Raw genomic sequence first — 13,973 nt, 5'->3', positions numbered from 1 at the left:
AAAACAAAATAAAAATTCTGGTCAATAGATTAATTTTTTTCTTTACAGTTCATTTCTTTTTCTTTATTTGGACTTACACAATGCTCAGCACAGAGTAACCATGTTTTCAAAATCTGTTTTCTAAAAGCCATGAAAGTGATTCATGATAAAGTATTCTCCTGTAGCCAGCTAACGTTGGAGCACTGGGAGAACGAGCAGAAAAAGGGAGAAAAAGTGGGGAAAAGGAGGAAAGAGTAGAGGAGAAATGAAAGGAAGACACTGACAAAGAGTACCTATGCTCCCATTCTGAAATTCTCAAGAGTATGAACCGGTCCTTTATATAGTGGTGGTGTCTGGTGTCTGTAGAGTGAGTCTCCGACTAAAGGAAATAGAAGCTACTAGGAAGAAGCAGGTATTCTCAGAGATTACTTATATAATGAGTTTGTTCTCTTAAAATAGTCCCACTGAGTGCTTCATAAAAATAAGATGAGGAAACCAAGGGTCAGCTTGAAGTCTGTTCGTTATATGAAAGACGATTTTTTTCTTTTAAATGAAAAATTATAGCTGGCAAAGCTCTACTACTAACTATTGAAAATTAATTATAGCTATTACCCCATAACTAAGTAGGCCTAGTCATAGTCGAAATCAGGTACAAGACAGACGTTGTAGTTACCATGTAGAAAACAACATTATTAATATTCCCCATCCTCATTCCAAATTAAATGGCTCTATTGATTTTGACATATAATTATTTCAGAAGTTACTGCACCTAGAGAATCCCTAGGCTAGGCGCGGTGGGTGGCTCACGCCTATAATCTAGCACTTTGGGAGGCCAAGGCAGGCGGATCATGACATCAGGAGATTGAGACCATCATGACCAACATGGTGAAACCCCATCTCTACTAAAAATACAAAAATCAGCTGGGCGTGGTGGCGCGTGCTTGTAATCTCAGCTACTTGGGAGAAGAATTGCTTGAACCAGGGAGTCGGAGCTTGCAGTGAGTTGGGATGGCGCCACTGCACTCCAGCCTGGTGACAGAACGAGACTCTGTCTCAAAAAAAAAAGGAAAAAAAAAAAGATCTCTAATAAGATATAGATTTCTGTATGTTAAAAAAAAAGTTTTATAAACCAAAAGCCTATATAAACACCAAACGGACTTTCCAGGGCCCTTCAGGATCCAGCCACCATGCCTCAATCCAAAACCACTGCTCACCAGGCCCATCTTGCAAGCAATGTTACAGCAACAGTGTGCTGTTAGACCCTTAGGCCTAACATACAAAACTCAAAAACTTAAAAGTCCAAAGCTAATAGAAAAAAAGGGCAACAAACATGAACTGAGAGTTCATGAAAAAATGAAACACATATGGTTCTTGAACAAAGAGATGTTCAACTTCATTCTTAATACATGAAAACTAAAACTGCACTAAGTTTTTTTTTTTAAATACTATTTTTCACTTACTAGACTGTCAAAAATCCAAAAGTTTGATAGCACACTATACCGATGTAACTGTGAGAAAATAGGTACTCTTCATGCTTTGCTGGTGGGCATAGAAACCAGATCGCCACTAAAGGAGGTAATATGACAGTATCTACTGAAATGGCAGGTGCACATTCTCAGACCTAGCAGATCCCCTTTTAAGAAGTTAGCCTACTGTAAACATAAAGGTATTATTTGTAATAGTAAAAAATGACTGGTTACAAATATTTTAGTACCTTCCGAACAAAGACTCCAATAAACAAATGAATAACCTCTAAGTTCCAGTGTAGAAAGATCTCCAGGTAATATTATGCGGAGAAAAAAATAAGACAATAAAAATTAATAAAGTAGGCTACCCCTAGGGATAAGAAGGAGAGAATCTAGAATACATAATCACATTTGCTAGTATTTGCATAAAATTTTTTTGGATGTATACCAGAAACACATAGCAGTGGCTATATGCTGGGGCTGGGAGAAGGGACTAAAAAAGTCAACGGGAAATGAGGAAAACTTTTCCTTGTATGACTTCTATTTTCATTTAGAAACTATTCTAAAAATTAAATATTTTTAAAGTAAAAGGCAATCATAAAAACTGTAGCTTTTCTTAATACATCTTTCTGCTATCTCCTCATTTCTTTTTTGTTGTTGTTGAGACAGTTTCGCTCTGTTGCCCAGGCTAGAGTGCAGTGACACAATCTTGGCTCACTGCAACCTCTGCTTCCTGGGTTCAAGTGATTCTCCTGCCTCAGCCTCCCAAGTAGCTGGTACTACAGGCACCAGCCACCATGCCCAGCTAATTTTCATATTTTTAGTTGAGGTGGGGTTTCACCATGTTGGCCAGGCTGGTCTTGAACTCCTGACCTCAAGTGATCCTCCCGCCTCGGCCTCCTAGAGTGCTCAGATTACAGGCGTGAGCCACTGTTCCCGGCCTTCCTCATTTGTTTACGTCCCCTTCATTATCAAACATCTCGAAAGAACTCTCTCTATGCACCAGCTATACTCTGTCACCTCACATTCGGTCATCTACCATTTCATTTTGGTGAAGACCCTCAACTACCCACCATGTCCCTAAAACTGCTTTTATCGAGGTAACTGACACCACAAACATTTGGCAGAATGCACAAATAGTGAAATGGTCCTTTCTTCCTTTTTGTTTTTTTGTTTTTGTTTTTGTATTTTTGAGACGGAGTCTCACTCTGTCACCCAGGCTGGAGTGCAGTGGTATGATCTCCGCTCACTGCAACATTCACTTCCTGGGTTCAAGCAATTCTCCAGCCTCAGCCTCCCGAGTAGCTGGGATTACAGGCATGCACCACCATACCTGGCTGATTTTTGTATTTTTAGTAGAGACAGGGTTTCACCATGTTGGCCAGGCTGGTCTCGAACTCCTGACCTCAGATGACCCACCCACCTTAGCCTCCCAAAGTGCTGGGATTACAGGCATGAGTCACCGTGCCCTGCCAACAATTCTTTCTTTATGTTATCAAGAGCATCATTCTCCCTGGCCTTTCTACTTTATCCATCTCCCTCCCCCATCCCACCTCTCAGGACTCAATCCAAAACCACTGCTCACCAAGCCCATCTTGCAAGTCATGTTACAATTTCAGTGGACCTAGATTTGGATTCCCTTCTCTCCTATTTACTAGATGATCCCATCCATCCCTCCCAGGGTTTGAAATACTACCATTTGGCTGAGGTGATAGCCAAATTTATACTTCTAGTTCACATACAAATCTGAGCTCACTATCCAACTCACCTAAGAACCTCTCCACTGGAATGCATCACAGAAATACTCAACTTGACACAAATAATTTCCAAAATTGAACTCTCAAATTTTCACCCTGTATTCATCAGGTTCTAGTTAGGAAAAAAGAAACCACTCTAAGCATTAAAACGGATAAAAATTAACAGAGAAATGTGGTTACATGGGCAATAGAAGATCCAAGACCCCAAACAGGGAATGAGAAGAAACCCCAAAATGAACAACAGCAGTGATGGGGCTCAGAGCACACGACCCCAAAATATACCACCTCGACACAGTGAGTATTTTAAACTACAGAGATCTGAAAGATAGCAGAAGCAGGAAAGTCTCTCTGTCCTTGTCCCTCTTGTCCCCCCTGAAACAAGCCATAACACCTAGAAGAAAATTTCTGACCTTCCCCTGAAACAGGTTATAAGTCCCTCATTTGAGGCGTGCCCTCCCTATACCCAGAGGAAAGGAACACCCTTATCTCTGAAGATGAGGGGACACAGAAGAATCTGGCAAAATCAGGCCCTGCTACATTTCCCCCAGTTTATTATCATTAGATCACACTCTTTTACCCTACCGTATTTCTCCATGGCTCTCTACTCTTCTTCAAATCTACTATAAAAAATACTAAAGTTTAACTGTTTCTTTGGGTCTTCATTTCCTTGTGACAGTTCCCATGTCACATAAAGCTGAAATAAATTTGAGTGTTTTTCTTCTGTTAATTTGTCTTTGGCAATTTGATTTTCAGACCCAGCCAGAGACCCTAAGAGGATGGAGGAAAATCTTTCCTCCCTTTTCCCAGCAGGAAGCTACTACCAGCCTAAGGGCTGGGGAGATCCACTAGAAGAGGTGGTACAGGTTGAGTATCCCTAACCCAAAACTCTGAATCTAAAATGCTCCAAAATCTGAAACTTTTTGAGTAACCACAGGATGCTCAAAGGAAATTCAACATTTTGGATCTTCGGATTAGGGATGCTCAACAAGTAAGTGTATAATGGAAATATTCCAAAATCTGAAAAGAAAATCCAAAATCAAAAACACTTCTGGTCCTAAGCATTTGAATAAAAAAATACTCAACCTGTATTACAAGAGTCCAATAGTTGATATTATTTGACAGGAGCTAGAATAGCAGGAGTTGCCCTTTGGGACCAGGGACTACAACGGAAGGAAGAAACTCCCTGATAGCTAATGCCACAGGAATGAAACTGCCACTTCCTGGGATACCACCAGGAGTAAAAAGTGGGGGGAGAAAAGAAGCCAGGCGCGGTGGCTCACGCCTGTAATCCCAGCACTTTGGGAGGCCCAGGCGGGTGGATCACGAGGTCAGGAAATCAAGACCATCCTGACTAACACAGTGAAACCCCATCTCTAGCAAAAAAAAAAAAAAAAAAAAACACACACACACACAGAAAATTAGCCGGGCCTGTTGGCGGGCGCCTGTGAGAGGCTGAGCCGCATGAACCCAGGAGGCAGAGCTTGCAGTGAGCCAAGATCGCGCCACTGCACTCCAACCTGGGTGACAGAGCGAGACTCCATCTCAATCAATCAATCAATCAATCAATCAATCAATAAAAGTGAGGGAGAAAAATACCCTACCCTCTCCCTACTCCTACCCTCCAGTCTTCCATCAGTGCCTCCAATTGTCCTGATCTATTTACAAAAGCCGAATGGTAAGGACACCTATGAAATGCAATACCAAACAGGACTGAGAGGGTCTGGGAGGGTCAGAGAATTGGATTTGAAGCCCAATAGGCAAATGACTAAACCTCACTTCTTCCAGTGTTCTACAGTTCCATAAATGGCACATCTCACAAATGGTGAAACCAGAACCCTAGGAATCATCTTTTTTTTTTTTTTAATGGAAGTTTTGCTCTTGTTTCCCAGGCTGGAGTACAACGGTGCAATCTCAGCTCGCTGCAACCGCCGCCTCCCAGGTTTAAGCGATTCTCCTGCCTCAGCCTCCCAAGTAGCTGGGATTACAGGCAGGAGTCACCACACCTGGCTAATTTTGTATTTTTAGTAGAGACGGGGTTTCACGATGTTGGTCAGGCTGCTCTCGAACTCAGTCCTGACCTCAGGTGATCCTCCTGCCTCAGCCTCCCAAAGTGCTGGGATTACAGGCGTGAGTCACCACACATGGCTGGAATCATCTTTAATCATTCCTTTCCCCTCACCATCTTCCATGTCAAATCCAATAATTCCCAATGTATTTTATCTCCAAAATAATGTGAAATACATCTGCTACTTATCACTACCACCATCACTCTTGTATAAGCCACCATGTCACACCTAGACCATTGCTATAATCTCTTTTCTCCCTACGGTTTTCACTAAGGCAACTCAGGGAACTAGCAACAAACTAAAGGAAAGCAAGAGTTTGTTTTAATAGTCATGGATAAACTGTACATATGCATAATTGAAAACTGGGTCAATAACATACACACTATTTGCAGTTAGTTGAACACTTATTTTGATGAAAGAGAAAATAAGTCGTTGAGAATTTACTACACGTAAAAAAATACAGTTGTTCAAAAAATACAATTGTATTCATAAATTTGTATGTCCCCAAAAAATCTTCCTTATTCAAATATTTGAAAAGTGATACACTGAAAATAGTCCTATTTAGTAAAGGAGCAAGCCCTAACCAAGAGAAAACCACTCACTAGCAAACTGCCAAAACATCTGGTTTCCATTCAGATTATACACAACCCTTAGCTGTTTGGCACAAATCAGTAACACAAGTCATCTGCTCTGAATGGGTACATTTCCAGGATCAGCATCAATTCTAGAGTATAGGATTTGTTGTTGTTGTTGTTGTTGTTGTTGTTGTTGTTGTTGTTGTTTTGTTTGAGACATAGTCTAGCTCTGTCGCCTAGGCTGGAGTGCAGTGGCGCGACCTTGGCTCACTGCAAGCTCCGCCTTCCGGGTTCACGCCATTCTCCTGCCTCAGCCTCCTGAGTAGCTGGGACTACAGGCACCCGCTACCACGCCCGGCTAGTTTTTTTGTATTTTTAGTAGAGATGGGGTTTCACCATGTCAGCCAGGATGGACTCGATCTCCTGACCTCGTGATCCACCCACCACAGTCTCCCAAAGTGCTGGGATTACAGGCGTGAGCCACCACACCCGGCCTAGAGTATAGGATTTTAAAGAGACATCTTAAAAGAGATCTTTAGATAATCTGCAGAATATTACCTCCAATATAAGAACCACTTTTAGATTTTGACCTAGCAAACTTACTTGGTCAAAACAACTACCAATTTCACAATTAAAAAGAAAATACTGTCACAACTCAATAATAAAAAGACAAATAATCCAATTTAAAAATGGGCAAGAGATCTGAATAGACATCTCTCCAAAGACATATAAATAGCCAATAATCACATGAAAAGAGGCTCAACATCACTAGCCATCGGGGAAATACAAATTAAAACCACAATGAGATACCACTTCACATCTACTAGGATGGCTATACTTTTTTTTAAAGGTGTTAAGTGTTGGCAAGAATGTGAACTGGAACCCTCATACACTCCTAATCAAAATGTAAAATGGTTTGGCTGCTTTGAAAAATAATCTGGCAGTCCTCAAATTGCTAAACAGAGAGTTAACGTATAATCTAGCAATTCCTCTCCTAAGTATATACACCAGAAAAATGAAAACTTGTACATCAATGTTTATAGCAGCATTATTCCTAATAGCCAAAAAGCAGAAACAACCCAATGCTCATCAAGTGATAAATGGATAAATAAAATGTGGTATATTTATGCAATGTAGTATTATTCAGCAATAAAAAGAAATGAAGTGCTGATACACATGATGTAAGTGAATCTTGAAAACATTATGTAAGTGAAAGAGGTCAGGCACAAAAGAACATATGTTGTCTGATTCTACCTCAGTGATATGTCCAGAAGAGACAAATCCATAGCACAGAAAGTAGATTGGAGATTGCCTAGGGCTGGGAGGGACAGGAGGACTGAGGAGGCTCAGCTAAAGGATGTGGAGTGTCTTTGTGTGGTATTGAAAATGTTTTAAATTCACTCTGTGAAAACTGTATATTTCAAATGAGTGAATTTCATGACATAGGAATTATTATCTCAATAAAGCTGTTAAAAAACAAAAACAAGGCCAGGCGTGGTGGCTCACGCCTATAATCCCAGCACATTGGGAGGCCGAGGCAGGTGGATCACGAGGTCAGGAGTTTGAGACCGTCCTGGCTAACATGGTGAAACCCCGTCTCTACTAAAAATACAAAAAATTAGCTGGGTGTGGTGGTGGGCGCCTGTAGTCCCAGCTACTCGGGAGACTGAGACAGGAGAATGGCATGAACCCGGGAGGCGGAGCTTGCAGTGAGCCGAGACTGCGCCACTGCACTGCAGCCTGGGCGACAGAGTGAGACTCCGTCTTAAAAAAAACAAAAAACAAAAAACAAAAAACCTAGAGGCAAGCTGTAGCCACATCATCACTACTGTTCTCATTTCTATGCCCACTGCCTAAATGTCTGTTCTACTTTTCTGCCCTAATCAACTCCTCCTACTCATCTTTCACAGAGCAATTTACACACCACCTCCCCCAGGAAGCTTTCTCTACTCTCTTCAGAAAGGAAGGCACGGCTTCCCACGTGCCCTCGGATGAGCTCGTGGTATATCCTGGCAACAATTCAAAAATGAATAGTCCCTCGATGAACTAAGCAATCTTTAAGTCTTCAGAGCCAAACTCAGGAGATAGAAGAGGCTATGCTATTATTATGGGAGACAATAATAAAAGAATAAGTACATGAATGAACAAACAAGCAAGACCAAGAAAGTAGAAAGGTAACTTAATGAGCAGGCATCATGACCAAGGTAGGAGGAAAACAAACTAGTTGTCAGCAATCAAAAATTAACACTAAACAAACACTCTCAGCAGAAGCTGGGGTTAAGCTCTGACAGACAGTCTGGTATTTCTTGGAGGGGACCTTCTTGTTCTAACAGAAACAAGGATAGCAACGTTTCATTCTATGAAGCAAAGATGGTCTCCAACTTACAATGGTTTGATTTACAATTTTTCAACCCTACAAGGGTGCAAAAGCGATATACATTCAGTAGAGCCCATGTGTCAAATTTTAATTTTGATATTTTCTCGGGCTAGTGATATGCACTACAATGCTCTCTGGAGCTGCTGGGCAATGAACCACTGCTCCCAGTCAGTCACGCGATCAAGAAGGCAAACAACTAATAATCTACAGTGGACTGTTTTGCCAGATGATTTTGCCCAATTGTAAGCTAATTTAAGTGTCCAAGCACATTTAAGAGAGGCTAGGCTAAGCTATGATGTTCAGGAGGTTGGGTGTATTACGCACACTTCCAACATACGTATTTTCACTTTTCCAGGATGTAATCCCATCCGGAGTCAAGGGGCATCCGTGTTACGCACCAATTTTTAAAATGCACTTACTAAAATATCATTAAAATGTTATTTAACAGATGTGATGAATGAATACATATAGGATAATTATAGACATGCAAAAGAAAAAACAAAAGAAAATACACCAAAATGTTAACAGTTACTATATTTAGATACTGGAATTCAGGCATGAGTCTGGGTCTAACAGGGTAGGTCCTCCTCCCAAGCCTGAACACTACCATCTAGAGGTTTTTACAGGTCTCTGGAGACATGTTCTATAACAATTGACTGCCTCATCTGGAAAGGCTGACTCAGAGAACTGACTTAGGCTCCATGGTCTTTTTCATCCAATTATTCAGCAGAGGACCAGTCTGGGACCTGGCAAGCTGAGGTTCTAACATTTGCCTTGAAGAAGGCTATTTTAAGAGTTCCGAGATGAGATTTAAAGGGCCAGAAATACACCATTAATTATGGGGAAATAGAGGCTCAAGTGGGGAAGAGACGGTTGCAAAAATAAAAGAACTTACTGACTGACTAGACTCGGGAGATGGCAGAGGGAAGGGTTAAACGTTTCCAACCTACAAGGCTAATACAAAGAGTGACACTAGTAACATAAATGGAAGCTCTAGGGAGGAGCAGGTCAGGGGAGAAGAGTATAACTTCAGCATTAGACATGTTCACTTTGAGATCCCCTTCCAGTGATATATGCAAGCAGAACTGTGCAACAAGCAATTGTAGATGCATGAAGGAATTCATGTTAAGGCCAATGATGCTGATGTCACCAAAGATGACAGACAACAGGCACTGCGGTGGGGAGGACAGTTGTAAACCAGAGGTAAAAAATCATCTAGAAGGTGGCAGTATGTCACAGAGGCATAACAGGTGGGCAGAACTTCAGAAGAGGAGTGTTTGCCTGGTTGAGTAATAGCAACAGCACAATGGACTTAAAGTAGCAGCAAAAAACAAAACTATGCCAACCTCTTATCTGCCTTATGAATCAGAGGGAATTTGCCTACAAATCACAAGTGCAATTAAAATGCTTGACTTAATTTCCTATACATTTCAATTTTGACTAGGTAATAAATTAGAACTAAATAACCACATTTGCATAGCATTTTCCCACTTGCAAAGCATTTTCAAATGCATTATCTCATCTGAGCTCTCCAACAACCCCATGATGTAAGTATTTATAACCCCCATCTTATGGATGAGGAAACAGAAATAGAAAGAGATGTTGTGACTTGCAAAGAGGTGTCTTAAGCTGGAAACCAGGAGGCAGAGCCAGGATGAATCTTTGGCTCTACAGGCTGAACTGAAGCAAGTTGAGTCTATACTAGCTGTTTGCCATCTGACATTAGGTACTGTGATATGGGATGTTTTCACTCCCATATTCAGGGATTATTTCTTTCAAAATATCCAAAACAATCAGGTTGTGCACATTTATTCAACAGTTTAGAGTCATCTGGCTTTTTCTAAGAAAAATAAATTTTACATTTCAAATGTTATAAATTCTCTCTAACTACTCTTCATGCAAAGGTAGAAAAAAAAGAGGTGAAAAAGCAAACAACAGGGGGCTGATTAAGAATATCAAGAGGGACTGCAGTTCCTTTTACCTCCCTACCCTTCTAGACAAATTCAGCATAAAGACAATAGGTGGGACTGATAAAAGCAGGAGGTTGAGCTGGGGAAAGGCAGAGAGCAGCCTTAGGAAACATGATCAGAGTCCATCCAAGGGGAAGAGGGTGTCAGGGCACACACAGGATGAGGAAGGCCTCTGTATGGGAGGGTGACTCAATATGGCCTATCAATGCCAGAGACACAAGGTGGGCTGGGCTGACCACAAAGAGGGGCAGTTTAGCATGAGGTATCAAAGTCTGAGCAGGGACCCAGCACAGCGGCTCACGCCTTAATTCCAGCACTTTGGGAGGCTGAGGCGGGTGAATCACTCGAGGTTAGGAGTTTGAGACCAGCATGGCCAACGTGGTGAAACTCTACTTAAAAATACAAACCTCTACCTAAAAATACAAAAATTAGCCAGGTGTGGTAGTGGGCGCCTATAGTCCCAGCTACTAAGGAGACTGACTGAGAGAAGAGAATCGCTTGAACCCAGGAGTCAGAGGCTGCAGTGAGCCAAGATCATGCCACTGCACTCCAGCCTGGCAACAGGGCAAGACTCCATCTCAAAAAAAAAAAAAAGGTACGAGCAGGATGAGAGCACCCACCAAGACAGGCAGCCCAGCACAGGGTCTCAGAACCCAAGAAGAACATGGGGCACCTCTGCAGGGGGCAACCAGCACAGCGTGTCAGAGCTGGGGCACAATGGGATGGGCGTCTGTATGAGAAGGCAGCCTGGCCTGGGGTGTCAAAGACCAGGAAGTGAAAAGGGCATCCATATTGGGCAGGAGAGCAGAGATGGAGTGAGGGAGGTATCCTGTCCAGGCAGGAGGATGGCTTGTGCAGGTTCAGAAGAGCCTCTCCACTGGGTGTTAGAACCAGAAAGGGTGAAAAGGAAATTCCTATAGAGGGACAGCAAGGTGCAGAGCACAGGAATTCAAGAGGGGTAAAAGTTTGAAGAGGAAGAAGATATTTACATAGCCTCAAAGAACCTCCTCACAAAATACATTTAACTGCAAAGAGGAAAAAAATAACCTTACACTGGAGAAACCTGGCAGACACCACCTTAATCAACTGATCAAAGTTAACATCACCAATGATAGGAGATATCAAAGTCAGGTGTCATTTGATAAGATGCACTGAGAGAGAAACAAAGCATCACTTCTGAAGATCTTCCTGCCAAAGATGTATAACTTGAACCTACTCATGAGAAAACATCAGAGAAAGCCAAATCAAGGGACAATCACTCAAGTAACTGGCCTGTACTCTTCAAAAATGTCAAAGATATAAAGGCAAGTAAAGAGAGAGAAACTAGTCCAGATTAAAGAAATCTTAAAGAGACATTTCAAAGGGAATCCTTTCTTTTGCCATAAAGGACGTTAAGGGAATAAGATGAATGAAGTCTGAGGATTAGGTGGTAGTAATGCCTAAATGTTAATTCCCTGTTTCTGATGGCTTTGTCGTAGTTGTGTAGGAGAATAACTTTATAGGAAACACACAAAAAAGTATTTGGGGATGATGGGGCATCAAGTAAACAGCTCACTATCAAATGGCTCAGAAGGCAAAAAAAAAAAAAAAAAAAAAGGGTTTTGTACTATTCTTACAACATTTCCGTAATTTTTTTCTTCTTTTGGGTTTTATTTTGAAATGAAGACTAAAGAGGCAGGCTGCTCTGCAATATAAGAATATATAGCTGTCACTGGAAAATTGCAAGAGCATGGAACGTACTATAAAACATACAACATGACTCTTTAACCACATGAAGTACTCTTTTTTCCCTGATAGTAAAATAAGGGTCAGTTTTATGGGAACAATATCAGTAGCAGGACCAACAAAGACACTGACAAAGTATGCTTTTTAAAAATGTTTATGTTAAAGGAGCATTTATTTTAAAAGCCAAAATAAGAAAGAACAGTCACATGTAATTATGTTAATAAATCTTTCCCTAAATAGAAAAATACATGAAGCTGATTCAGGGCCAAGTAATGTCTTTGGTGCCTTAAGTATTGTATGTCTGAGATAACATTCAGATTTTATCATTCTAGTTCACATATTACTCTATTTCCAGCTAAAACAGAATAATGCAGTCTCCCTTCACAGTATCTTTAATATCTACAAAGTCTCCAACACCCATTCATGATAAAAACACTCAAAAAAACTAGAACTACACAATATTTACCTCAAACACATAAAGAGCATCTACAAAAAATCCTAGAGGTAACATCACACTTACTCATTGAAAGACAAATTCTTTCTCCCTAAGATTAGGAACAAGGTAGGGATGTCCACCCTCACCACTCATACTCAACACAGTACAAGAAATTATAGCCAGGAAAATGAAGCAAGAAAAGGAAATAAAATGCATATAGATTAAAAACAAAGAAATAAAACTGTCTCTTTTCATACATAATATGTGTGTCTATCTAGAAAATCCCAAGGAATTTACAAAAAAAAATAAAAAACTAGAATAAAGTGACTTCTGCAAGGCCACAGAATATAAGATTGACAAACAAAAACCATGATCTTTGTATACTAACAACAAATGAAACAAAATTTAAAAGGCAAATGTCATTCCAATTATACTTCTTTGCTCCAAAGAAAATGAAATATTTAGGTATACAGCTAACAAAATATACACAGGATCTACATGCTGAAAATTATAAAATTGTGTTAAAAAAAATTAAAGTCTCTCCAAATTATCAGAGGAACTTACCAAATTCATGGATTGGAAGACTCAGCATAGTAAAGATATCAACTTTTCTCAAACTGATCTGTAACTTTAGCGTAATTCCTATCAAAAATCCTAGCAAGATTCTTGGTAGGCATCAACAAAGTTATTCTAAAATTTATATGGAAAGGGGAAGTTCTTTAAATAGCCAAAACAATTCAGAAAAGAATTACATGGAAGGAACTGGTCTACCTGACTTATATAGCTACACCAATCAATACTGTGTGGTCAGATGTAACCAAGGGAGATCCCCCCAGAGATCATAAATAAGTACAGCAGATTGTTTACAGAATTTTGCCCACTGCCAGAATAGGAAATCTTCAATATTCACATCCTACATAGTACGGTATATTTGTGGACCAATGACTATTTTGAGTTTCTAATTCTCCCCTTTTCCAAGGGAAAAGATTTATTTGAGTTATCTCATTCCTTTATCTAATAGTTTTTGATGTGCTAGAAGTATATATTTGTCTTCTTAGCTCTAGGTCACCAGATGACAACAAGCTACAACCAGACCTGATGGAGAAAAGTATGTATCAAGCAGACATTCTGGACTTTGAAGTAGATGCAGTTATGTATAATAACATCTCCCTGAGAGAGATGGTGATTGAATTCTCTATAAAATGTATTCATAAGAAGGATAAATTCGGATATTGGCTAGCCAAAGAGGTAAATTTTGCAGCAAACCCAGAATGTATTTCCAAACTCCTTCTCCCTTCCCCATCCACATTAGAGGCTAGAAAAGCTAACTCCCTTTCACAGCCTTCCTTCCAGATGGAGGTGGCCATGTGAAACAGTCTGGCCATAAAGCTTAAGGGGATGTCTGTTGTACTTCACAGCTTCCAGGAAGGCTTTTGGTTTCCTGGTAAAACAGAGATGCTGTTGTTGATCCATGCCCTTTCCCGGTGCTTCAAACAGAAAGGTGATGCCTATAGCAGGAGCAGCCATTCTTGCAACAAGGAAGGAAAGGCCAAGAAAACTACAGAACAATAGCCCTGCCATTACAGAGCGGCTAAGTCAATGTTGGCAGATACCTACCCTCA

The 13,973-nt window shown here is 40.6% G+C and overlaps 1 protein-coding gene across 1 annotated transcript in view; it reads right to left on the bottom strand.

Annotated features, from left to right (window-relative positions):
* The window catches only part of CDKAL1 (CDKAL1 threonylcarbamoyladenosine tRNA methylthiotransferase), a 705,645-nt gene that overhangs the window by 600,429 nt on the left and 91,243 nt on the right, over positions 1-13,973 (bottom strand). The gene's annotated exons all lie outside the window — the stretch shown is intronic.

The sequence above is a fragment of the Chlorocebus sabaeus genome, chromosome 17, assembly GCF_047675955.1.
Source record: "Chlorocebus sabaeus isolate Y175 chromosome 17, mChlSab1.0.hap1, whole genome shotgun sequence".
NCBI classification, from domain to species: Eukaryota; Metazoa; Chordata; class Mammalia; order Primates; family Cercopithecidae; genus Chlorocebus; species Chlorocebus sabaeus.
This window is presented reverse-complemented; position numbering and strand designations above follow the sequence as displayed.